The 26,350-nt window shown below is 47.9% G+C and overlaps 2 long non-coding RNA genes across 4 annotated transcripts; one reads left to right on the top strand and one right to left on the bottom strand.

Annotated features, from left to right (window-relative positions):
• Window positions 1-11,491: 11,491 nt before the first annotated feature.
• Window positions 11,492-22,974, bottom strand: LOC121035527 (uncharacterized). Of its 3 annotated transcripts, XR_005792936.1 has the most exons (5): window positions 22,889-22,949; window positions 21,437-21,551; window positions 15,655-15,762; window positions 14,571-15,432; window positions 11,492-11,718 (listed from the first exon to the last, which is right to left on the bottom strand). It is a non-coding gene; the product is annotated as an uncharacterized LOC121035527 (long non-coding RNA). The 3 variants fall into 3 exon arrangements; XR_005792937.1 differs by lacking the exon at window positions 11,492-11,718 and having other exon boundaries at window positions 13,903-15,432; window positions 21,437-21,546; window positions 22,889-22,974; XR_005792935.1 differs by lacking the exon at window positions 11,492-11,718 and having other exon boundaries at window positions 13,903-15,432.
• Window positions 16,337-17,278, top strand: LOC121035528 (uncharacterized). The gene is made up of 2 exons (XR_005792938.1): window positions 16,337-16,683; window positions 17,002-17,278. It is a non-coding gene; the product is annotated as an uncharacterized LOC121035528 (long non-coding RNA).
• Window positions 22,975-26,350: the final 3,376 nt, after the last annotated feature.

The following is a 26,350-nucleotide window of genomic DNA, read 5'->3' as shown; positions in this document are numbered from 1 at the left end:
AGACTCCCGTCAAAGCTCTCTCAACAGGTACTCTCATTTCACCCTCAGGGCAAATGTCTGCGTAAGTGGGAATGGCTATCAGTCACCCCAACTCACGGGCGAGAAAACAGAGTCAGGATGGGTCTCTGAACACTCAGAGCACCTGCCTCCTGTGGGCTTTAGAGCAGCCACGGCTACGTCCTTGGAACCTTCTGGACTCTGAGATGCAGCAGGTCAAAGGCTGTGCAGTGAAAGTGGGACCTGGGTAGGGGCTGAGGATGGAAGAGGCGGTGCAAGCCGGTGGGTGGGTCTGGGCAAGATCGAATGTGGCTGAGGCCAGACCCCCACGCCTCTCCCTGCTCCTACGGGCAGAAGGAAACTGGAGGCTTCTCCGCCGGGGACGGTGGCTACACATCAAAAGGGAATCACACAAGCACTCTTGATAAACAGCAGGTAGCCCCGCTCCCACTAGCTAACGGGATTAATCTAAATGCACACAGACGCCCCTGGGCAAAATCAAAACACAGAACCCGGGCTAAATTACAGCACTTAACAGGGAGCCCTCGGAGCCTCGCGACACGTCACCTGACTTGCTCGCCCACCACAGGGGTGAGGACAGCAGGAGGAGGCCACGTGTGATGGCTATGTGTGGCATGGAGGTCAAGGGGACCCTGGAGGGGAGCCGGGGACCGGGGAAGTCAGGCAGCCACAGAGGGGGGTAGGGCATTCTCTGAGGGCTCAGAGTGTCAGCTGGGTGGGTGCATCCTGAAAGGTGGAGGCAGCTGGCATGCCCTGAAGAAGCGGAGAGCCCCCGAGTGCTCCTGTGACCAGCACACCCACCTGCCAAGTTCTGCCTGACGAGAGGGTCCCATCCCGGGGAACCCTACCCGAGGGCATTCACAAAAAGAGAAGCAAGGTCTTCAGGTGGCTCTGCCTGGTGGTCTGGCCTCCTGAGCCTTATTCCGGCCTCCACGGTGAAGGAAGGGAGGGAAACTCGTTACCAGATAACTACATTCAAGCCTCACTATGGCTATTATAGCCCACTTTACAGAAGAGGAAACTGAGGCAGAGTTAGCTTTCAGATCAGCCGGGACCCAGAGCCTGTGCTCCTGGACTGCTCCAAGCTTCCGGACTGCTCCAAGCTTCCTCCCAAATCATCACTTTAGTCAGAAGCAGATCTTTTGTCCTGGGCACTTGCCTTGAGCTCAAATCAGCTCCAAAGCCAAGGTCAGAGCAGAAGCTTCTTAACTTCCGGGGTCTAGATCCATGCTTCCCTCCACTTCAGCTCAGGACACCCATCACCTTGGTGACGTCCTCTGGCTCTCTGGTGATGCTGGCTGTTGTGGGCCTGGAAGCCCCTGGGATGGGAATCCGGGGGAGAGTGAGAAAGACCACGGAAATGACTTTCTGAGTCCCTCCATCTGGGAGGGAACTGGGGGAGGGTGGGTCACCACATCCATCCCTCAGCCTCTAGTTGGCAGGCAAAGCAAGGACATATCCCCCTTTCCTCAAATCTTAGGAATGAGAAAGCCAGGGTGCCTGGGTGGCTCAGTTGCTTAAGCTTCTGACTTCAGCTCAGGTCATGATCTCATGGTTCGCGGGTTCAGGCCCCATGTCGGGCTCTCTGCTGTCAGCATAGAGCTGCTGTCTCTGCTTTCTGCTTCAGATCCTCCCTCTCTCTCCCTCTCTCTCTCTCATAAATGAACAACAACAGGGGAGGAGCCAAGGTGGCGGAACAACATGGAAGTTTTTTAGGTGTCTCACGTCCCCAAAATACAGCCAGACCAACACTGAACCATCCTGCACACCTAGAAAACTGGTCTGAGGATTAACACAATAATCTGCACAACCTGAACCACAGAACTCAGCAGGTACATGGCGCGGAGAGGTGAACTTGGGAAGAGAGAAGCCGCGAAGGGCAGGGAGGTGTTTTGCGTGTGGAGAGAGGATGGAGACGGGGGGTGGGAGGGTGGGGGTGGGGAGGAGAATATGGGAAAAGCACCCCCCCCCAAAAGCAGCTGGAGAGAAAGTGGAAAAGTGGAAACAGCCGCAGGGACTGAACTAAAAAGGGAGAAAGGAGAGGGTTTCAATTCCATTAAGACTATAAACGGGGAGCGCAGAGTCTGAAACTCCGCAGCTGGTACCTGGTGGTGCTCTGGTGGGAAGGGCGAATCCCCAGGAGCAGAGCGGGGTCCGGGGTTCAGGCCACACGGGGAGAGGTGGTTCCCCTGCTGGGAGGACACCTGGCAGAGGCTGTGTGGCTCCCCCGCCCCCAAAGGCAAGGCCCCAGTGGCCCCGGGAGAACCACATTCACCGGTGCTGGAACAAGGTCGTTGGGGGGGAAGCCTGGTGCCGGATGGGTGTCGTGATTTTCCATAGTCCCTGAAATGCTGCTGCTACACTGGCTCGCAAACTCTTTCTGGGACGGGCTGGCCCCCGGCCGCAGTCTCTGGGCAGCAGCAGCACGGTCCTGCCAACGTTCCTGGGTGCGGCTGGCACCCGGCCATTGCTCGGTGAGACCCTCCAGCAGACGGGCAGAACGGGTCAAAGCCGCAGCTTCTCAGAAGTAAGGAGTCGGGAAACACAGCCACATCTGAGACAAAACTCGGGAGGGAGGTGCTGCCTGGGGCTTGGTCACGAACCGTGTAAAAGCGGGGAGTAGATGGAAGCCGAAGACAAAGGATGGCTGCGCGATTGCTGATCGGGGAGAACAGAATTCAGATACTAGAGACCAAGTGGCTGGGTGACGCCATTTAACCGCTCCCGCGCATGCGCATACGCACCTACAAGCGCCACAACGACCTGCCCCAGTAAGCTAAGCAGCGCCATCTAGTGGAGAGCGGAGCCGTTACACTAAGCCCAGCCCAACTGGGCCAACCTTGTTCTTCAGGAACACAAGTCTCTCTGCCTGCTTAGTTTATGGACAATAAAGCGTTTCACAGTTTGACACCTAGGGGAAAACGAAGTCATGTTTCAATCTGTTCACTGGTCCACCTATTCAATTTTCTGTCTTTTTTTTCTCTTTTTTGTTTCTTTTCATTTTCTTGAATACAGAAAGAGAAAAAATTCATTTTTATTTTCAATTTCTATTAAAAACATTTCTGTTTATTTTTTTCTACTATATTTTTTACTTTTGTGTATATTTTTTCAAATTCAATTTTACTTCCATCGTTTCATTTTTGTCTACTTCAGTGTATTCATTTTTTCAAATTTTCAAACAATTTTCTTTTTTTCTCTTTCCCCTTTTTTCTCTAATCTGTCAAGTCCCTTTCAACACCCAGACCAAAACACACCAAGGATCTAGCATCATTTATTCGATTTGTGTGTGTGTGTTTTAATTTTTTAATTTTAATATTTTTTTAATTTTAATTTTTTAATTTTAATTTTTAATTTGTTTTACCTCATTAATTCCTTTTCTCCCTTCAAAATCATGAAATGAAGGCATTCACCCCAAAAGAAAGAGCAGGAAGAAACGACAGCCAGGAATTTAACCAACACAGATACAGGCAAGATGTCTGAACCAGAATTTAGAATCACGATAATAAGAATACTAGCTGGAGTTGAAAATAGATTAGAATTCCTTTCTGCAGAGATAAAAGAAGTAAAAGCTAGTCAGGATGAACTTTAAAAAAATGCTGTAACTGAGCTGCAATCTCAAATGGATTCCACGGCTACAAGGATGGATGAGGCAGAACAGAGAATCATTGATATAGAGGACAAATTTATGGAGAATAATGAAGCAGAAAAAAAGAGGGAGATTAAGGCAAAAAAGCACGATTTAAGAATTAGAGAAATCAGTGACTCATTTAAAAAGAACAACATCAGAAACATAGGGGTCCCAGAAGAGGAAGAGAGAGAAATAGGGGTAGAAGGGTTATATGAACAAATCATAGCAGAAAACCTTCCTAACCTGGGGAAAGGCGCAGACATCAAAATCCAGGAAGCACAGAGGACTCCCATTAGATTCAACAAAAACTGACCATCAACAAGGCATATCATGGTCAAATTCACAAAACACTCAGGCAAGGACAGAATTATGAAAGCAGCAAGGGAAAAAAGTCCCTAACCTACAAGGGAAGACAGATCAGGTTTGCAGCAGACCTATCCACAGAAACTTGGCAGGCCAGAAAGGAGTGGCAGGATATATTCAATGTGCTAAATCAGAAAAATATGTGGCCAAGAATTCTTTATCCAGCAAGGCTGTCATTCAAAATAGAAGGAGAGATAAAAAGTTTCCCAGACAAACAGAAATTAAAGGAGTCTGTGACCACTAAACCAGCCCTGCAACAAATTTTAAGGGGGACTCTCTGAGGGGAGAAAAGATGAAAAAAAAAAACCCAACCAAACAAACAAATAAATAGAGACCAAAAGCAACAAAGACTAGAAAGGACCAGCGAACACCACTAGAAACTCCAACTCTACAAGCAACATAACAGCAATAAATTCATATCTTTCAGTGCTCACTCTAAACGTCAATGGACTAAATGCTCCAATCAAAAGACCTAGGGTAACAGAATGGATAAAAAAAAAAACCAAAAAACAAGATCCATCTATATGCTGTTTACAAGAGACCCACTTTAGACCTAAAGACACCTTCAGATTGAAAGTAAGGGTATGGAGAACCATCTATCATGCTAATGGTCAACAAAAGAAAGGCGGAGTAGCCATACTTATATCAGACAATCTAGACTTCAAAATAAAGACTGTATCAAGAGATGCAGAAGGGCATTATATCATAATCAAGGGGTCTATCCACCAGGAAGACCTAACAATTGTGAACATTAATGCGCCAAATGCGAAGCACCCAAACATATAAATCAATTAATCACAAACATAAAGAAACTCATTGATAGTAATACCATAATAGTAGGGGACTTCAACACCCCACTCACAGCAATGGACAGATCATCTAATCAAAAAATCAACAAGGAAACAATGGCTTTGAGTGACACACTGGACAAGAAGGACTTAACAGATACATTCAGAGCATTTCACCCTAAAGCAGAAGAATATACATTCTTCTCCAGTGCACATGGAACATTCTCCAGAAGAGATCACATACTGGGACACAAATCAGCCCTCAACAAGTACAAAAAGATCAAGATCATACCGTGCATATTTTCAGACCACAACGCTATGAAACTCAAAATCAACCACAAGAAAAAATTTGGAAAGGTAACAAATATTTGGAGACTAAAAAACACCCTATTAAAGAATGAATGGGCTAACCAAGAAGTTCAAGAGGAAATTAAAAAGTTCTTGGACACCAATGAAAATGATAATACCACAACCCAAAACCTCTGGGACGCAGCAAAGGCAGTCATAAGAGGAAAGTATATAGCAATCCAGGCCTTCCTAAAGAAGGAAGAAAGATCTCAGATACACAACCTACCCTTATGCCTTAAAGAGCTGAAAAAAGAACAGCAAATAAAATCGAAAACCAGCAGAAGACAGGAAATAATAAAGATTAGAGCAGAAATTAATGTTATCGAAACCAAACCAAAACAAACAAACAAAAAAACCCAGTAGAACAGATCAATGAAACCAGAAGCTGGTTCTTTGAAAGAATTAACAAAATTGATAAACCACTAGCCAGTTTGATCAAAAAGAAAAAGGAAAGGACCCAAATAAATAAAATCAAGAATGAAAGAGGAGAGATCACAACCAACACAGCAGGAATTAAAACAATAATAAGAGATTATTATGAGCAATTATATGCCAAGAAAATGGGCAATCTGGAAGAAATGGACAAATTCCTAGAAACATATAAACTACCAAAACTGAAACAGGAAGACAGAAAATTTGAACAGACCCATAACCAGTAAAGAAATCGAATTAGTAATAAAAAAAATCTCCCAAAAACCAAGAGTCCAGGGCCGGAGGGCTTTCCAGGGGAATTCTACCAAACACTTAAGGAAGAGTTAACACTGATTCTCTTTAAGGTGTTCCAAAAAATGGAAATGGAAGGAAAACTTCCAAACACTTTCTATGAAGCCAGCATTACCTTGATTCCAAAACCAGACAGAGACCCCACTAAAACGGCGAACTATAGGCCAATTTCCCTGATGAACATGGATGCAAAAATCCCCAACAAGATATTAGCCAACCGGATCCAACAATACATAAAAACAATTATTCACCACAACCAACTGGGATTTATACCTGGGGTGCAGGGCTGGTTCAATATCCGCAGAACAATCAATGTGATTCATCACATCAATAAAAGAAAGGACAAGAACCATATAATCTTCTCAATAGATGCAGAGAAAGCATTTGACAAATACAGCATCCTTTCTTGATAAAAATCCTCAAGAAAGTAGGGATAGAAGGATTATACCTCAAGATCATAAAAGCCATATACGAATGACCCAATGCTAATATCATCCTCGATGGGGAAGAACTGAGAGTTTTCCCCCTAAGGTCCCCCTAAGTTTTCCCCCTTGCCCCCCAAGGACAAGACAGGGATGTCCACTCTTGCCACTGTTATTCAACATAGTATTGGAAGTCTTAGCCTCTGCAATCAGACAACACAAAGAAATAAAAGGCATCCAAATCAGCCAGGAGGAGGTCAAACTTTCACTCTTCACAGATGACATGGTTCTCTATATGGAAAACCCAAAAGATTCCACCAAAAAGCTGATAGAACTGATTCATGAATTCAGCAAAGTTGCAGGATATAAAATCAATGCACGGAAATCGGTTGCATTCCCATACACCAACAATGAAGCGACAGAAAGAGAGATCAAGGAATCGATCCCATTTACAGTTGCACCAAAAACCGTAAAATACCTAGGAATAAATCTAACCAAAGAGGTGAAAAATCTATACACTGAAAACTATAGAAATCTTATGAAAGAAAATTGAAGAAGACACACAAAAATGGAAAAAGATTCCATGCTCCTGGATAGGAAGAGCAAACATTGTTAAAATGTCAATACTACCCAAAGCAATCTACGTATTCAATGCAATCCCTATCAAAATAACACCAGCATTCTTCACAGAGCTAGAACAAACAATCTTAAAATTTGTATGGAACCAGAAAAGACCCAGAATAGCCAAAGCAATCTTGAAAAAGAAAACCAAAGCAGGAGGCATCACAATCCCAGACTTCAAGCTATATTACAAACCTGTAATCATCAAGACAGTATGGTACTGGCACAAGAACAGATACTCAGATCAATGGAACAGAATAGAGAACGCAGAAATGGACCCACACATGTATGGCCAACTAATCTTTGACAAAGCAGGAAAGACTATCCAATGGAATAAAGACAGTCTCTTCAGCAAGTGGTGCTGGGAAAACTGGACAGCGACATGCAGAAGAATGAACCTGGACCACTTTCTTACACTATACACAAAAATAAACTCAAAATGGGGCGCCTGGGTGGCTCAATCGGTTGAGCGTCCGACTTCAGCCCGGGTCATGATCTCGCGGTCTGTGAGTTCGAGCCCCGCATCAGGCTCTGGGCTGATGGCTCAGAGCCTGGAGTCTGCTTCAGATTCTGTGTCTCCCTCTCTCTCTGCCCCTCCCCCGTTCATGCTCTGCCTCTCTGTCTCAAGAATAAATAAATGTTAAAAAATAAATAAATAAACAAACTCAAAATGGATGAAAGACCTCAATGTAAGACAGGAAGACATCAAAATCCTCGAGGAGAAAGCAGGCAAAAACCTCTTTGATCTTGGCCGCAGCAACTTCTTACTCAACACATCTCTGGAAGCATGGGAAACAAAAGCAAAAATGAACTATTGGGACCTCATCAAAATAAAAAGCTTCTGCACAGTGAAGGAAACAGTCAGCAAAACTAAAAGGCAACCGACAGAATGGGAGAAGATATTTGCAAACGACATATCAGATAAAAGGTTAGTATCCAAAATCTGTAAAGAACTTATCAAACTCAACACCCAAAAACCAAATAATCCAGTGAAGAAATGGGCAAAAGACATGAATAGACACTTCTCCCAAGAAGACATCCAGATGGCCAACCGACAGAGGAAAAAATGCTCCACATCACTCATCATCAGGGAAATACAAATCAAACCCACAATGAGATACCACCTCACACCTGTCAGAATGGCTAACATGAACAACTCAGGCAACAACAGATGTTGGTGAGGATGCAGAGAAGGAGGATCTCTTTTGCACTGATGGTGGGGATGCAAGCTGGTGCAGCCACTCTGGAAAACAGTATGGAGATTCCTCAAAAAATTAAAAATAGAACTATCCTACGACCCAGCAATTACACTACTAGATATTTATCCAAGGGATACAGCATCCATCAAAGGGACACATGCACCCCAATGTTTATAGCAGCGCTATCAACAATAGCCAAAGTATGGAAAGAGTCCAAATGTCCATTGATGGATGAATGGATAAAGAAAATGTGGTATATACATACAATGGAGTATTACTCAGCAATCAAAAAGAGTGAAATCTTGTCATTTGCAACTACGTGGATGGAACTGGAGGGTATTATGCTAAGCGAAATTAGTCAGAGAAAGAAATATCATATGACTTCACTCATGTGAGAACTTTAAGACACAGAACAGGTGAACATAAGGGAAGGGAAACAAAAATAATATAAAAACAGGGTCGGGGACAAAACATAAGAGACTCTTAAATATGGAGAACAAACAGAGGGTTACTGAAGGGGGTGTGGGAGGGGGGATGGGCTAAATGGGTAAGGGCATTAAGGAATCTACTCCTGAAATCATTGTTGCACTATATGCTAACTAACTTGGATGTAAATTAAAAAAATAAAATTTTAAAAAATTTTCAAAAATAAACAACAAAGGAATGAGAAAGCCAATTGCTGACGTCAACTGAGCACTTACTCTGTTCTGGGAATTTGCTGAGCTCCTTGATCCATTATCTCTCCTAATGCGTCCAGTGACCACAGGAGCTGGGGACTGCTTGTATTACCCCCGTTATACTGGGGAAGTAGCTGAGGCCACACCACTCGTAAGCGGCATGTTTGGGAGCCAAACCTGGACCCCAAAATCCTGTGGTACCTTCACCTTTCCCGGGAATCAGCTTGTTTCCTGTTTCCCAGCGTCTTCAGTTGAGGCAGCGGAAAGGGAAAACGTGGGTTCTCATTCTTGCTCCCCCAAACTACGTGGTTCCGTGGCCTGGGGCAGCCCCTTTACCTCTATAAATGGAAATTCCCGGTTTATAAAACCAGGGGAAAGATCTCTGCCTTACCTGCATTGCTGCCTTGTTGTGGGGATCAAATAAGAAAAATACACATGACTGGGGTTTTCATGCTGTGAGACGCTACATAAACATTAGTTATTATTCCACACCCCAGAGCAAGCATGTTCCTGAGCTCTGTGTGACTTTTTTGTTTTTGTTTGTGATTTTACCAACACTGTCAGGAATGATAATTGCTAATAACGATCCCATTGCTTATGTACACACCTCTGCATGGGGACCTCAATGCTTCTGGGGACACTGTCTCTGCACAGGGCCTAAGAGGAGCGGCTAGTGGTCCCCATTTTGCAGCGGGGTAAACTGAGGCCCCCAGCGAGAGCAAAGAGCTGACTAAGGTCCCCAGCCCTCCAGGAGAACGTTTTAGGCTCAGAATCTGGGATTTCGAGAATCTTCTCCCTCCAGCTGTGAGGGCTCCCAGGCTGCTCCTGAGAGTGATTTATGGCAGAAATTTGCAGAGTGAGTGCTGAATCAGCGCTTCCTTCCCCTCCTAACCTTCCCACGTAGGTGTCTGCCTCCCTTTATCGGCTGCTCACCCCTGCTTCTCCCTGCCTGCCGCTCTCCTCCCACTGCTTCTCCCCTCTAGGAGTTGCCCAAGGCTGAGCTGGGCCTAATTTCAGCTCCTTTCTAGAGCTGAGCTGTCACTAGCGGCCAGGAAATTTGAGCGAGGGGTGGGCAGGTGGGGGAGAGCAGGATGAAGAAGCTCCCTCCCCTCGCCCCCACCCTACCACCAGCCCCAGGCCCAGCAGGCGTGCTCAGGTGACCTTCCACGAGGCAGGAAGGGGACCTGGAGGCAGAAAAGCCAAGTCACTTACTTGTGTTCAGTAACTGTTCAATAGCAGAGCCAACTCTGAGCCTTAGGGTCTGTGGGACCCCCCCGGCCCACATGTTCCTCCATCCCCAAGGTGGTTAAAATACAGACACCAGGGGAGTGAGCACAGCCGCCCCACTCAGGGCCACACAGAGCCCTGTGTGAAGGTCCCGGTGCTTGGCTGGGACCTCACACTGTAAGGTGTGAGTTACCGGAACCCAGACCCCAAGTTCCCCTGGGGGAACGAGCTTTTGGACGGAGGAGTAGGGAACAGGGGGCTAAAAGCAGACATTGGGTCCTTCTTCCCAAGCTTTCATCAGGGCTGGTGAGGCAGGAGACCAAGGACTTCTGGGAAGGCAAACAGGACCAGCGAGTGGGTGCTCCTCAGGCAAATAGGCAGATCAGTAAATAGTGAAAAAACAATAACAACCAAAAGCCAAATATTAAATTCATGGAAGCCAAGGGTTTATTGTATTATTAACTCATTTCTTGTAACACGAAGAAACTGGAAACTCCGAGAAGTTTTTTAACCTGCCCACGGTCACACAGCTAATGGAATCAGAAAAGACAGCGGTGGGCTGGGGGCTCTCCTTTCTGTGCTTACAAGCCAGGGTGTAGACCACTTTCCGGCCAGACCCAGACTACACTCTCTCTGCTGCCCTCACCTGTTTCAGGGTCCAGAACCCAAGGACGCCTGCTCTGCCCTCAGCTTCTAAGCTGGGCGAAACCTGAGTGACCGCACTTTGGCCACCATTCGGCCTCCCTGGCTGTTCAGGGTGACACAGCGCTCTCCCTTCATGTCCAGGACCTGGGTGGGCCTGGGGAGGCTTGGGAGGGCCCGGCCTCGCCACCAAACCTCTCATTTCTGGAGCCCCGAAGGTCATTTGAGCCTTTTGGAGGCACTGGTGCGTAGAGTAGGAACTTGGGAGCTGAAACAGGGCCCTGCTTGACTTACAGGGGACAGTAGGGCTGTCCCCAGGGAAACCAGGTCCTACCCAGCAAGCAGGTGCACCTATGATCTTTGGGTTGCCAGCTCCTGCCTCTCAACTCTTCTCTTGGCCCTTCTCTAAGTTCTGGGACAGTAAAACACTAGTGCATTGGGCAGATAGAGCCAGACACTCTGCCTGACTCCCTGTGGCCTGATCCTCATACACTGACTCTGAGGGGGCTGGTGCTGGCAGATTGTCCATCATGCAGACGAACTTGGTGTTTATGTTGATTGGCGAGTGATTTGCAGCTAAGCTGTTGATCAACCACAGCCTATGCAACTAGGGTGCAGCTACCTCTCCACGAAGATCCGCCAAGATCCTGTTCTAAGAGGCCAGCCTAGGCAGCTTGAGGGGAATTGGTGATGGCGATGTGAGCATAACCTTCTCATCCATAACCTTCGCAGACCTCCGTCTCATCCATAACCTTCGCAGACCTCACTGCCCTCGTGTGAAACTTCCTCTGGCCCATTCGGATTTCCCCCACCCTCCCTGACCGCAGACCAGCCACTTTTTCCTGAGGCCACCCTTGCTCGAGGACATCAGCTGCTAGGTGCCTTGGGCATCTCACCTCACCCCCTCAGCCCCAGTGTCCCCAGTTTTTGATAGATAGCTAGCAGATCTCTCAGTGGGAAGATGGGCGATGTCTGAGAAAGTACCGCACGGTCGCCGGGGCGCTAGGGCTGCTCGAATTGGCTCACGAGGGTTGACTGTTAAACTTCCAGTGATTTTGCAAGCTGGTTGATAAACACAGCCATTATTAAAAATTAAATTATATAAACTTACAATATATTAAACGCAAAGGTAATAAATACTCAAAACTCATTACTAGCTCCTAATTATTTTACTCCATTTTACTATTATCTTTACGCTTGAGGTTATTTACATCAACTGTATTTGTATGTTGGAAATATTATATAATGGCTCATGGCTAAGAATCCCTTTCCAAGTCCACATTCAGTAATGTCACCTTGGTAGCTTGAAATCGGCCAGGGTGGGAGTATTCACGAGATGGAAATTGGCACATGCTTTAAGTCAGGACTTCCTTTGATGGTTTGTTGTTTGTTTAGACTTAAACAGTGATGGTGAAAATCTTAATAATGCAGATTTAACTTAAAAGTGTTTTGGGTGTGTAGCTATTACATTGTAAATGGCACAAGAAATCGAGGAAATATTCTCGCAGTAATTGAAGACTAGTAATCAGATGCGGCAAAGATGTCGTTCACATCATTGACGAACAGAAGGAAGTCCCAAGGAACATCTTTGCTGGTTCACTTTCTTTTTACCCATTAATGTGAATACAAATATCAACCAACATTCATGTGGGAACTACACTCATTTGTCAATTGCAACCATACATTGGTTACAGATACGAGTTCTCCAAAAATCAACAGGAGCATTTTGTGAGAACCAATTGGTTATAGAATTTATAGTAAAGGCTATTGTGTATTTTATTAGTATTTGTTTTAAAGTTTTATTTATTTTTGAGAGAGAGAGAGAGAGAGAGAGAGAGAGAGAGAGAAAACACAGGCAGGGAAGGGGCAGAGAGAGGAGACAGAATCGGAAGCGGGCTCCAGGCTTTGAGCTGTCAGTGCAGAGCCCGACACGGGGCTCAAACTCATGAACTGTAAGATCATGACCTGAGTTGAAGTCAGAAGTATAACCAACTGAGCCACCCAGGCGGCCCTAGTATTTGTAAAATATATGCAACATATTTTTTTTATCAGTAAAATTACACACATATCATAAAATTACACACTTTTTTTCCTGGAGAGCCAATTGTCAAACATTCACCAGCACACCACTGACTATACTGATGGAAGAGACCACTATCCCTTTCCTTTTTGTCCCCCACTTGGCTCTAGGACTTGAATGGTATCATCAGCCCTTAATGCTGCTCCAGATGTTGGGGAAGAGAATAGAACTTGACCTTCTCATCATTCTCCCCAGCTCCATTCATAAAAAGACTCTTCCTAGTTGTGACTAGGGATATCCGGGATTGGGGGGGGGGGGTGGGTGGGAGGGGACCCTAAGGACACCTTAGGGCATGTCCCTGGGCAGAGAGCAGGACTCAAGACCAGAAAACACGTACTCTCCTCTGGGGGGCATTTCCGCCTGACTCCATCTGGAACCTGACCACTTGACACCATGTCGGGCAGGGCCACCACCATCTCTGGTCTGGATTTTGGCAAGAGCTTCCTAACTGGTCTTCCTGCTTCTATCCTTGACCCTCCCCTCCCCCTGCCCCTGCAAAAAGGGGTCAAGAGATTGCCAAGGAGATCCCTTTAAAACCCAAAGCAGATCATGTCCTCCTCTGCCGGAAGCCCTGCCATGGCTTCCCTTTCAAATCTTTCCGATGGCCCTGCACCATCCTGCCTCTGTGACGTCATCCCCATCGCCTGCCCCTCTGCCCTCTTCACCTTCACTGTGCCAGCCACACTGACCTGATTGCAATTCCTTGTGCCCACCAGGCATCTCCCTTCTTAGGGCCTTTGTACTGGCTGTTCCCTGCCTGGAGTGCTCTTCCTCCAAATACCTGCTTGGTTGACCCCTTTGCCTCCTTCAGTACCTCTCACATCTCACTCCCACCGCGACCCTCCTTGGTCACCTGCTCAGCACAACACCTGCCCCCCACCTCGCTACACCCGGTCCCCCTTACCCTAGCCAATCTTTAATTTTTTCCTCCTATTTCTCCCCTTGCAATATATTATCTAAGTTCCTTATTACATCTGCAATGGGAACTGTGTGTCCTGAGGGCAGGGATCTTGGTCCGTTTCATTCACTGATATACTCATACTCCAAAAACAGCGCCTCTACAAGGCAGGTATCAGTGAATATTTTTGGAGAAATGCTTTAGGAGAGAAAGGAGAGTTTCTGAGGAAGAGTCTGTGCAAGAGAGCAGAAAACCCTTCCTTCCTTCCTTTTTTTTTTTTTTTTTTTTTTAATTTTAATAACACTTCCTTTCTTGATGGATGCCAGGATGGGAGGTCCCCGCCTGCCTCGGCCCAGCCTGGCTTTGCCGTTCAGAGCCCATCTTCCCGTTTAGAGCCCGTCCGGGGCTCTGTGTGAGTCAGGATTCTCCAGAGAAACGACCAATAGGTGTAGATATAGATACATCGAAATGGAAAGAGAATTACGCCAAGGAGCTGGCCCACGTGATTATGGAGGCTGACAAGTCCCAAGATCTGGAGTGGGCCAGCTGGTGCCGCGGGGAAGCTGGCGGCGCCTTTCGGCTAGGGCTTCAGGCCCAGGAGGAGCCGACGTTTCCATTCAGATGGTAAATCCTCTCCACACATCCTCACAGACACACCCAGGATAATGTTCCACTAACTGTCTGGGCACCGCACACATGGCCCAGTCAAGTTGGCACATAGGAGTGGCTCCGCGGGCCCTTTATCCGCCCCAGCCCTCACAGAGGGGAGGGAGAGCAGGACACGGGAGCCTCAGCGACAGGCCGCCAGTGGTGGGGCCCGTTAGCACCACTGTTTCTCTTCTCCTGCTCTCCAGGCACCGAGAACCCGGGTGACGAGGAGACGAAAGATGGCCTAGAGCAACCTCCGTGGCCTTGGCCTCGCCTCTGTGTTCGTACCTGTAACATGGACTTCATATCTCACAGCTGCGGGGCTTACATGAGCAAATGCTTTGCCAAATATAAAGCATTTTGTGGGCCCAAGGTATGTGTCTTGCGGGCTTTCTGCTCCCACTCGGCTCTGGCAAATTCCTATCCCTGCCAAGGGAGGGGTTAAGCCTGCCTTCTTTATTTATTCAGTTCTCTTGCCCTAGGAGGAGCAACAAGGAGTGAGGCGTAAATAGAGCAGGTCCTTGAAAATAGCAGCAGTAACAACACATACATTTGAGAAGCTGGGCTGAGAACTGATGCTTGTTCCATCCCGAGCGCCTGGAGAGAATCCTCAGATGGTTGGATTTCCCCACCCCTGTGGCGTTGCCCATGGGGAGGGACTGACCGTGGCAGATAGATAGGATATCAGAGAGCTTCCTGTCTGGGGGCTGTGGAAGAACAGGTCTGTCGCAGGTGAGTTGTGTGCAGGCATACCTGGAGGCAAGGGGATGAGTGGGGGACCCTAGCTCCTATCTGTCCAAAGCAGGTATATTCCCACTGGTGTTTCCCCATGGCCATTAGCCCTTTCCCCCAGCCCTGTGCGGTTGGGAATGAGAAAACAGAAGGTACTTTCCTTTCTAGGTCTCCTTTCTGACTCCTCCATCCAGGCACTGGCTGAGCCAAAGTTCAGGTAGAAACTTGTCCGGCTGGATTGCCAAGATTGCCAAGGCCATCTGCTGTCAAGGTGTGACAGCTGTTTGACAAGATGGAGGATGGATGCCTACGCCATGATCATGGGTGCCAAGGGGCACGGGGCGTTTCGGCGCAGGGGCCTATCAGGGAGACGTGTGACCGACGGGAAGCTTGCGCTGGGGTGTGATGACGTAAATATCTAGGAGACAGGAAGGCAGGCAGTCTCTGTCGTCCGGACCCTGCAGAGAGCGTAGGCTCACCTCACCCTTGCTCCCTGGGAGTGTAACACCCCAGTGCCCCGTCCTTAACTACTCTGTTCTGGGGCTTCAGGTAGGGAGTGGATATGAAGCCGTTTGCTTCCGTGACATAGTCATAGTGGGGCTCGTTCATTTATTCGTGCACGTACTTAATATATATTTACCGAGAGCCTATTCTGCGCCTGGATGCTGGCACCGTTTCAGATGTGGGAATCCAAACCCTTTCGTCATGGAGCTTAAGGTCTGGTTAGGAGACAACTGCATACATGTAACTGTAAAGAGGAAAACTGGATGGATATGGGTCCGGGCCTTGAATAGGTCATTAAGTGGCTGTGTGACCTTGGGCAAGCTACTCAACGGCTCTGAACCTCAGTCTTCTCGTCTTTAAAGCCCAGACGATAAAAACACTGATTGCATATCGTTGAGAAGATCACCTGAAAGAACATGGATGGAGGACACAATAGAGTATTGGCCCGTGGTGGATGTACCCACGTATGCATTATGACATCATGGTGACCCAATCCAAGGCTGGTCACAATTTATTCCAAGGCCCTGGGTGCTGTTTCACAATGAATCTTTTGGCCTGGTTTTGTCTTTTTTTTTTTTTTTTTTTAAGTTTTTATTTTAATTCCACTTAGTTAACATACAGCGCTGTGTTAGTTTCAGGTGGCCTGGTTTCATCTTAATTCTATAACCGTTAAAGCTATGCGATTAACGCATGAGGACACACACACACACACACACACACACACAAGCCATGCCAGGTCATGATTATCCCCGCTGGGTTGGGACCAAGAGAACCCAAACTTCATATTTTGCCAAAAGCTTTTACCTCTTCTCAGCCAGTTCTTTTCCACAGCAGAAGCCAAAGAGCCAAATGGCACAGTCTGAGTTTGCCAGCCACTGGCCAAGGCTCTGGCTGCTGGCACCCTGCTCTGCGGCCCATTGTGAGATCGCATCGGCTCCGCCTGGCATGGAAAAGGGGAGCTGGCGCTGCCCGGCCTGTAGGTGGGAGAGGAAGCAGGGGACGTTGGTTCTTGGCAGGCAAACCTGTTGCCGCTAAAACTTGGCACGTCTGGGTGGCTTTAGCAGTCCAGACAGAGAATTAGCACACAGCAATGCCAGTCTGGCTCCTTGGTACTGCCCATGGAAAGAGATTTCTTCCTTGGCAGGGAGCTTGGTACATCGCAGAGGTAAATTTATGTGAAGGGGGATAAAGGGATAAAGAGGATCCCAGCAGTTCTATGCCCCCCATCATCTAGGGAGGTTCTATACGGTGCTTTTTGCCAAACGTGTGGGAAACCTACATTTTCTGTTTTCCAGCAGGTGTCACGAATGCCACTTCTGAGTTCTTGGAAATTGATTACGCTGGTGATGTCGCGAGGATTTCTCCTGTCTGCTCTGGGAGCGGGGTCTCCTACTGTCCCTTGATGGGGTGGGCAAGGACTCTGCTTTCCTTGGCCAGGAGGCAGATTGCTTAGCTGGACTCCTTTCTCTCCACCTGCTGACAGATGGTGCTGGGAGACCAGCATTCCAGGATCAGCACCGCCTTTCACCAGCCACGGGATGTGGACAAGGCGTTCGGCTTCCTCGGGCCTCAGTTGCCATCGGCCCCATCTATCGCTGTGAAGACTGAGGCAGTGATACGGGTGAAAGCAAACTGTACACGGATACACCTCGAACACACGCAAGACATGTGGATCGTGCTCTCCACAAACAGCCCTTTCACCAGACTGGCCTCCTGTGATGTTTTCTCATTCCGCCTTATTAAAAAGCTGCTTACTCGGGGCACCTGGGTGGCGCAGTTGGTTGAGCGTCCGACTTCAGCCAGGTCACGATCTCGCGGTCTGTGAGTTCGAGCCCCGCGTCGGGCTCTGGGCTGATGGCTCAGAGCCTGGAGCCTGTTTCCGATTCTGTGTCTCCCTCTCTCTCTGCCCCTCCCCCGTTCATGCTCTGTCTCTCTCTGTCCCAAAAATAAATAAACGTTGAAAAAAAAATTTAAAAAAAAAAAAAAAAAAAAAAAGCTGCTTACTCGGGTAAAACCCTCAAGAGAAGCAAGATACCCACCCCGAGAGATCCCCACACCCCCTTCCCCGCCGGGCCCGTCTGTCTTGATCCATAGCTTTCTCTGCACACGGATGCTCTCAGCCTCCTCCAAAGCCTGTCCCTGGGCAGGCACAGACTTGAGCAGGGGGGAAGGGAGAGCCAGAATGACTACAGAAACCAAAGATTAGGGATTCTGTTTCTATTCCTTTCTGGGTTTCCTGTTCTGAGATGGGCGAAGCAACGTGATTTATTTTTGACAAACGTATCTGCATTATGAATTATACTGGGGATGGAATTGTTACATTAAATCAAAGTTAATCTTCGGCTCCTGTTCAGGGCGCCATAAATAATCAACTCCAGGGTAAGGTTACGGACTGAAGTCACCCAAACTATGCTAACGAGGTTGATTAAACTTTTGAATTCTAAGTTTCCGTAAGAATAACAATCAGTTAGCATTTACATTTCTGCCATGCCCTAGGATTTGCAGCTTTTTCTGAAGCTGCTGTTAAATATAAATAATACCATTTTTTTAAAGCCAAGTTGAGCCCTATGGGGCATATTTGATTCTGTTTCCTGGTGCCCGGCTCCTGCAGATGCGGTGGGGGCTTAGGCTGGAGTCTGAGGCGAGCAGAGGCGGTGGGAAGGGTGGGACAGAGGTGCCACAGGACTGTGCATTTACATTTGCCTTGGAAGTACAAAGGGATTTTCAAGTTCTATCAGAGACAATAATTCAATTTTGCATCGGTCCATTTGGTGAGGAATGCCGGGAAGCTCTTGCTGAAAGCAGCCTTTAGAAATGCCACTCCCAGGAAACACTGGTTTCTGAGGTTTTGCACTTAGGATGAGGTACCATTTCTTAGCCTTTTCTGCCGGCATGCTGTGGGTCTGTGGGCCCATTGCATGAACTTTCTGGGCTCTGTGGTCCCTCTACAGGCTCCGGGGACCTTTTACAGGAGGCTGCTGGATTCCCTAGGGTAGCTCAAGAATGAGCAAAAGGGCCCAGTTGATTTCCAGCCTCACGTTTGGCCACCTGTTAGGAAAGCCTGCCCCAGGGATGCTCATCTCCTGACGTCTGCTTGAGGCCGAGGCAGCTGCTGTCGTAATGACAGGTCGGCTCAGAGGTTAGGCGGCTGGCGGAGTGGCTATTGTTTATCCCAGTTTCAATTTCATTGTCATGACAACCCACACAAGTCATTGTCCCAGCCGATGCCTCTGCGTGAAGGCGCGTCTGGGCTCACCCTGCCTGAAGGCGGAGGACCCATCTCTACACTTACGGGGCTGCTCCTTTCTTTGCTCCGCGTGTTCAGGGTGATCCTATTTTCTCCACCACTTACCTAGAAATCGTTCTTAAAAAGTGTCTCATTTCAACTGAATTTGGCCCGGAATGACTGCGGACGTTGCTGGGCCAGGGTTCGCTCTCCCGAGTCAGCGTTCTTGCAGGCTGTTTGGCTCCTGCGGGGTCCCCCCCACAGCTGTGGCCACTGGCGGTAGAGGGGCCATGGCCGTGGCCGTGGGTGCGAAATATGCCTGCTTCACGTTCATACCATTGGAGAGAAGGCCTCCCGAAAGTTCTGCTCCCATAACTCAGTGTGATGCGTCTCAGACTTGAACACTGCTTTCGAGTGTCTTCCCAGCTACGGGTTGCCCCTCCTAGGAAATTTCAAGAGACAGATGGCTGGTGTTTCTGTTTTGCTCTATTGCTTTGAGAAATCCTGGAGTCTGTGTGGGGCTGTTGAGACGCAAGCTCTGGATGTTAACATCGGCGAGCCTTGAAAGAATTGCCCTGGCAAAATGGGACACGTGTCTATTGAATCTCTCTTTGGGGCCTTCCCGTACTTTATGATTCTGAAAGCATACGTTCCTTTGATTTAGGGAAGGGGCCCGAAGAGGGGCTCTTCTCCCTGTTGGCTCGCTGATGATCAGTGGGGAGGAGGCTTTGGCTGGGTTTGCCCATGGCTGAGGGTTACAAGGCAGGCAGGCTTGTACTGGGAAGGCTTGTAACTTCCCTTATAGCTAGAGGACCACCTGTTGTGACCAAATTGATGGCTTATTTGCCTGAGTATAATGGTTCGGGGTATACACAACACACACACACACACACACACACACACACACATATATATTTTAAAGATATTGTCAATTGCTTTGCCCGAAAGAGAGAGGCAGTGAGGGACTGGGTTGCTAATTAAAAGTCTCCCAATCAAAGAAGGTTGTTATAGAGACAAGTGGATCCAGTGCTGCGGGAAACAGGGAAATGCTGAGGTTAGGCACCTCTCTCGTGGTGGGGATGGGACAGGATTGAGCTGGGTGGTGGGAGAGGGCAGACGGCAGGCAGGGGAGTGGGGGACCAGGAACTGAGCTAAGCAAATCTGGGGCCTGGGGAGAGGAACCCTTTTAGAAGGTGGTCAGGTATGGGGCCCAGGCCGACATGGCTGGCCAAGCTAGGAGCCAGGAATCTTAACCGATTTCACCTTCACGCACTCCCCGGATCTTTTAGAGTACTTACTCTGTGCCGGGTACTATTCTGGGTCCTCATGAGTGAGTGGTGAGCAAAACAGACATAAATCCCAAGCCAATGGAGCTCCATTTTCTGGTCGGGGAGCCCGATAATAAGCAGATCATCTAAGCACCAAGTGCATCAGACGGTAAATAAGGTCTACACTAGGGGAGGGGCATAGGGAGTGTGGGGTGTTGTAATTTAAAATAGGGTGGTCAGGGCAGGCCCTTCTGAGAAGATGATGCTTCAGTAGAGAACTGCAGGAGAGAGCCAGAGCCCTGGGGATATCTGGGAGAGGCAGACCCAGACAGAGAGAACACCAAGCATGCACCCGCAGGCCTGGTGAGCCAGGGAAATAGGGAGAAGGCCTGCTTGGCCAGAACGGGGCCACAAAGTGGGGGGAACCATAGAGGATGCTGTCTGAGAACTAACAGGCAACCACAACACCCTGGGCTTTGCAGCCACTGCAAGGGAGGTTTGACAGAGGAGAGCTCTTACAGGATCCTTCTGGGTACTGCGTTCAGCACACATTGAATTGAGATTAGGTCCTCACTCAGTCCTTGTCCCCGGACTGGAGAAGGTCTATATGATTGCCAGATTATCTGTACCCTTCTAGGATTGGAACATTTCTAGGAAAACATTGAAAAGAACATGTCCCATGTTTGTACCAGTGAGGGAGGAGGCTGACTTGGCTCAATCTAGGTATGACTCCGGCCTCATCTTCTACCCTGGCTTTAGGGGCACCTGCCATGGCCAGCTCTGATACCCAGGCTCCTGCCCTGGTCAAATTCTCCCAAGCCGTGCAGCCTCGCTTTGTGCCGTGGGGCTCCATGGCCACCTCCTTCCCCTGGCGGTGTGTCCACTCTGTCACATGGGCACTGATGCTGGGCACAGAGGCTTAGATCACACCTCCCTCTTCTGAACTGGAAGAATCCATGCAACACCACTGTGACTAACTCAGATCGGTTTGAGGTCCAGGGCCCCCAGCCCTCTGACCTTAGACTGACTTCCACGGCCCAGCCAAGACTGGCTTGGAGCAGCCCAACCCCAGTGGTTAACAGTACCTATCGTCTCCCCGGTTTCCTTGGGAGTTTTAACCCAAGAATCCCCAGACTTGCCTATCAGATCTGAGTGCTCATTGTTTCTTCCATGGTCCAGAAAACCAGGAGTGTTGGTGCCATGCCCCAGGGTCATGGCCGCCTGTCCAGCCTCCTGTTCCGTAAGAAGAAGGACAGGTCAGCCACAGGAGCCGGAACCTGTCTATCCTCATGGGGGGCTCAGGAGGTTAGCCTTGCGGGTGTCAGTGCCATGAGAGGCTGGGCCCATACGACCCAGGGTCCCGCTCTAACATTCAAAGTATCTGTGTGATGTCGCTCGTTGGTATCCGGCGAAAGGCAACTCACCCTCCTGCCCGCCAAGGATGGGTCCAGAGATGTACTTGGGGACGTTTCTAACTGAATTTCTTCCACACCACTGACAACAAGGCTTTGTGAGTTCCCGACTGAAGACAGATCTGAGCTGGCAGAATCAAAGGAAGTGGGTTTAGGAAAGGATCCAAATTACATTGAGGGAGATCCCGCTGCTCTTCCGAGCAGTCCAATACCCCCTTTTGATTGAACAGGCTTGTTATTAAAAATGCATTTAAAAAAAGGAAATCGAAAGCAAATCCCTTCAAATAAGATTTCAGCCTTGTCTCAAATCCAGGGGTTTCTTTGGAGGTTCTACCTTCTCACGCTCTGTACGGAGCTGTGCTGGGAAGATCATAGCCCCCAGTCCCCCGAGGGCGATGACTCAGGAAGGCAGATATCAGTCTGGTTCCCTGAGATGGGTGTGCAGGGTCCCTTCCTTAGTTATTTTCTGGGCTACTTACATAGGGGAGGTGGTCACTTAGATGGCATTGAAGGTTGGTCCACCAAAATTCCCATTTCCCTGAGGGCTGAACCTCCCGCTGACGTGGAGCCTGGGACTCAGTAGTAAGTTCCTATTCACCCGTCTCAGACCTCAACTCTTCTGTCTACTCCATCCCCTAACCTTGTCGCTTCCCACCCCCCTCTGGACCACTTTCACTAGGAAGCTCTTCCTTCCCGTAGTAGGGAAAAACCCCCACCTGCTTCCATATGACCTGGATTCACCCTCAATCTGCTACCCCCTGCAAGAAAGAGAAGGGGCCAGGGGACCTAGGGGGGCTCAGTCGGTTAAGCCTCTGACTCCTGATTTCTGCTCAGGTCATGATCCCAGGGTCACGGGATCAAGCCCCGCTTTGGGCACCACGCTGTGTGTGGAGGCTGCTTGGGATTCTCTCTCCCTCGCCCGCTCTTTCTGCCCCTCCCCACCCCTCAGGCGCTCTCTGTCTCTGTCTCTCACCATAAGTCAATAAACATTTATAAACAAAAAGACAACAACAACAAGAGAGAAGGAGCCGGAGAGGTGTGCCAGCCAGGACAGTGTTAACTTTAATCCTACTTAATTCCAATTCCATGATGAAAGGCTCACTTTGAGACTTGATTGAGGTGAGTTTAGGTCAAATAAGAGAAGGTTTCATTCAGCCCCACAGCCATTTATTCGTCAAGCATTCAGAGCCAGGCACAGAGCTTGGGGCTGAGGGTCAGAGGTACAATACGTGGTCCCTGCCCTTCAGGGAGACAAACAGAAACAAACCGGACGTGGCGACAATACGTGCAACCGGTTCTGAAGTCAATGTGTGTCCAGCACTGGAGAGAACACACGAGGGGCCGCTGTAATGCCAGCGGAGGGGACACAGGGGGCCAGGGGATCACTGAAGAAACAGACTCCCGCCTTGGGTTTCAAAGGCCTGAGTAATAAACTCAGGGAAACAGAATTATGAAACTCATTACCTCCCAGAGAGATCAGTAGCAGGAACCGTAATGGATCGCGACAGGATGGGAGAAATGCGCGCCTGCCCTGGACACCTGGAGGGGAGGGGCCGGGCCCCCCCCCCCCCCCCGCCCCGTTGCACCGGAAGTAATACTTGGCGAGACGCTCAGCGGCCCGGTGCCTTCACTTCCTCATCTGAAAAATGGGAAATAAAATAGCAATGCGCGTCCTGCCTGCCTCAGGGGGATGCTGGGAGCATCCGAAGTACCAGAGCATATGGACATGCCAAAAAATGGTCAAGTGCAAGGCAAACATAAGGGTATTTTTAAGCATTTTATTTGGAAAGAATTTCAAACTCACGAAAGGTGCAAAACTAAAAATAGCGCAAAGAACAGCCACACACACTTCGCCCAGATTTACCGTATTATTTACAGTTTACTTTGTTCTAAGAACAGTGTACTTTCTCTCTCTCTTTATATACATGTATATATATCATGCACACATAATTTTATATGTATATATGTCATACATATTTTCTGAACCATTTGTGATTTGTGGTAAGTTACATGCATTATGGCTCTATACCCCTAAACATTTCAGTATATGTTTCCTGAAACTAGGGGTACTCTCTTACATGCCACAGTGTGCTTACCAACTTGGTAGATGGGCATTATCTGGTCCATCACCCAGATTAGAATTTTTTTTCTGCTTGATCTATTAATAGCATTTCCCCTCCAGGACAGGTTCCAGGGGAGGCTCAGATATTGTGTTTGGTTGTCACGTCCCTTTAACTTCCTTTGATCTGAAACCTTTCCACAGCCCTTCTTTGCCTTGTAGGATATTGACAGTTTTGAAGAATACAGTGCCCCCATTTTTGATTTTTATTTATTATCATTTGTTTTTTGAGAGAGCACACATGGGCGAGGGGCAGAGGGGCGGGGACAGAGGATCTGAAGCCGGCTCTGCGCCGACAGGCTGACAGCAACGAACCCCGTATGGGGTCCAAACTCACAACCTGCGGGATCATGACCCGAGCTGAAGTTGAATGCTCAACCGACTGGCTCAACCGACTGAGCGGCCCAGGTGCCCCGCTTCCATTTTAAAAATAGGCTGTTTCTCATTCTGTGTTTGTGTGCCAGTTTGATTAGGCTGGGGTTGTGCATACTTGGGAACAAATCAATGTATGCCATGCTGCATGTTTCTTGGGGTATCCCATCTGGAGGCACATAACAGCCATTTGTTCCTCACAGGTGATCTTACTTTTGATCATCCAGTCATGTGTTGCCTGATTTCTCCACTATTAATTACCATCATTTCCCCCCACCTTTGCAGCTAGTAGGCAGTCTGGGAAGAGAAGACCATTTCTTGTCAAAATTTTCTCCTAGATTTAATATCTACTAATGATTCTTGACCGACTCAATCCATCTATACCAATGGTTGTAAAATGCTAATCGCCCAGCTCTAACGTTCTCTCTACATTTATGTGTTTGTCCTCAACATTCTACTATAAGCAAGAGCTGATCTCCTATTGTCTATCTATCGATCATCATCTAAATAAATAAATATCTATTATTGATATGGACTCATAAATTTCCATTTTTTCAGTGGTTCATAATTCATTATTCTAGCCCATTATTTTGTTGTTGTCCAAATTGTCCAGATTTGGGCCAGTGGGGGCCCCAGCATGGTGGCTCCTCTGTTCTGTGACATACCCCATCATTTTTTATTGTTTTTTTCTTGAGCAATTCCTTACTTTGTGGCATAAGATGTTCTAGGCTTGTCTTGTCCCTACTCTGCTCTAGTCCTAGAATCAGCCACTTCTCTGAGAAGTCCTGGCTCCTTTTAGAGGGAAAATGGTATTAGAGACCAAGATCTGGGGGCTGGGTGTGCTCATTGCTGCTGGGGTATCTTTGCTTCTTGGCCCTTTCAGTGGTTGAGCTAGGAAATATGTGCACGAATATACAAATACACACACAAATATGCATACACATATGCACCGGCCTGGATTATGCACATGCATGTAAACATTCATACACACGCACACATTTGTAAAATCACGAGGTCACACCAATACTTGAATTGTGATTCAAGTCTCTTCACACAGGGTTCTTCTTGCCTTCCCACTTTTATATTTGTATAGCTTTTTTTCCTTAGTGAGAACCCTGTAGTTCATTCCACTACAGTAAACTAATCTCTAAGGAACTTGGGATTTGTCTGTGCTTGTTCCCCTGCTCTCCTCCTCTGCCATCCCCAACACACACACATACTCTATCCTGCCCCAGGTTAAGGGTAAATAGTAAAAAACTATTTTCATAAGTTACTTGGATGAGTTCTTTCTCTCTTTCCTCCCCCTTCAGTGCGGCTATGATTCTCACTTGAAATATAATTAGGCTCACTGGTTTCGCTCTTTGCTTTCTTCCCATCTGTATGAATTTTAATTCATTTTTGGAATTTGTAGATTATTGACATGGTTACAAAAGTCAAAATTATTTTTATTTTATTATTCTCTTAATGTCTATTTATTCTTGAGAGAGAGAGAGAGTCAGAGCACAAGTGGGGGAGGGGCAGAGAGAGAGGGAGACAGAATCCGAAGCAGGTTCCAGGCTTTAAGCCATCGGCACAGAGCCCGACGCGGGCCTCGAACTCATGTACCTGAGATCATGACCTGAGCCGAAGTCAGACGCTCAACTGACTGAGCCCCCAGGTGCCCCAAACTATTTTTTTAAAAAAGATACACTCGGGGCACCTGGGGGCCTCAGTCAGTTAAGTGTCCAACTTTGGCTCAGGTCATGATTTCGTGGTCTGTGGGTTCAAGCCCCGCATCAGGCTCTGTCAGGCTCTATGCTGACCACTCAGAACCTGGAGCCTGCTTCAGAGTCTGTGTCTCCCTCTCTCTCTCTCTCTCTCTCTGCCCCTCCCTTGCTCTCTCTCTCAAAACTAAATAAACATTTAAAAAAAGTTTTTTTTTTTTTTAAAAGATACACTCAGAGAAGTACCACTTCTTCCCATAATGCTTCCACCCGATCTGTCTCAGTCTGCTCAGGCTGCTGTAACAGAATACCATGGACCAGGGGATTTAGAAACAATAGAACTTCATTTCTCGCAGTTCTGGAGGCTGGAAGTCCAAGGTCAAGGCACCAATAGGTTTTGGGTCTGGTGAGAGCCTGCTTCCTGGTTCATAAGCTGTGGGTCCTTTTGGCTGTGTAGTCCCCTTCATGAGGGCTCCACCCTGATTGCCTCATCACCTCCCAAAGGCCCCACTTCCCAATACCATCCCACTGGGGATTAGGTTTCAACATAGGAAGTCAACCTCTGAGTAGACACAAATGTTCCATCTGTAGCCCCATTCCTTCCTACTTCTTGTAGATAACCAACCTCATTATTTTCTGGTTTATCTGCCCTGTGTTTCTTTTGTAATCCGAAGCTGATAGATACATACGTTTTCTTATTTTCCTTTCTTTCTCATACAAAAGATAGGATTA

Source organism: Herpailurus yagouaroundi, unplaced genomic scaffold (genome assembly GCF_014898765.1).
Source record: "Herpailurus yagouaroundi ecotype Mexico unplaced genomic scaffold, PumYag 161, whole genome shotgun sequence".
NCBI classification, from domain to species: Eukaryota; Metazoa; Chordata; class Mammalia; order Carnivora; family Felidae; genus Herpailurus; species Herpailurus yagouaroundi.
This window is presented reverse-complemented; position numbering and strand designations above follow the sequence as displayed.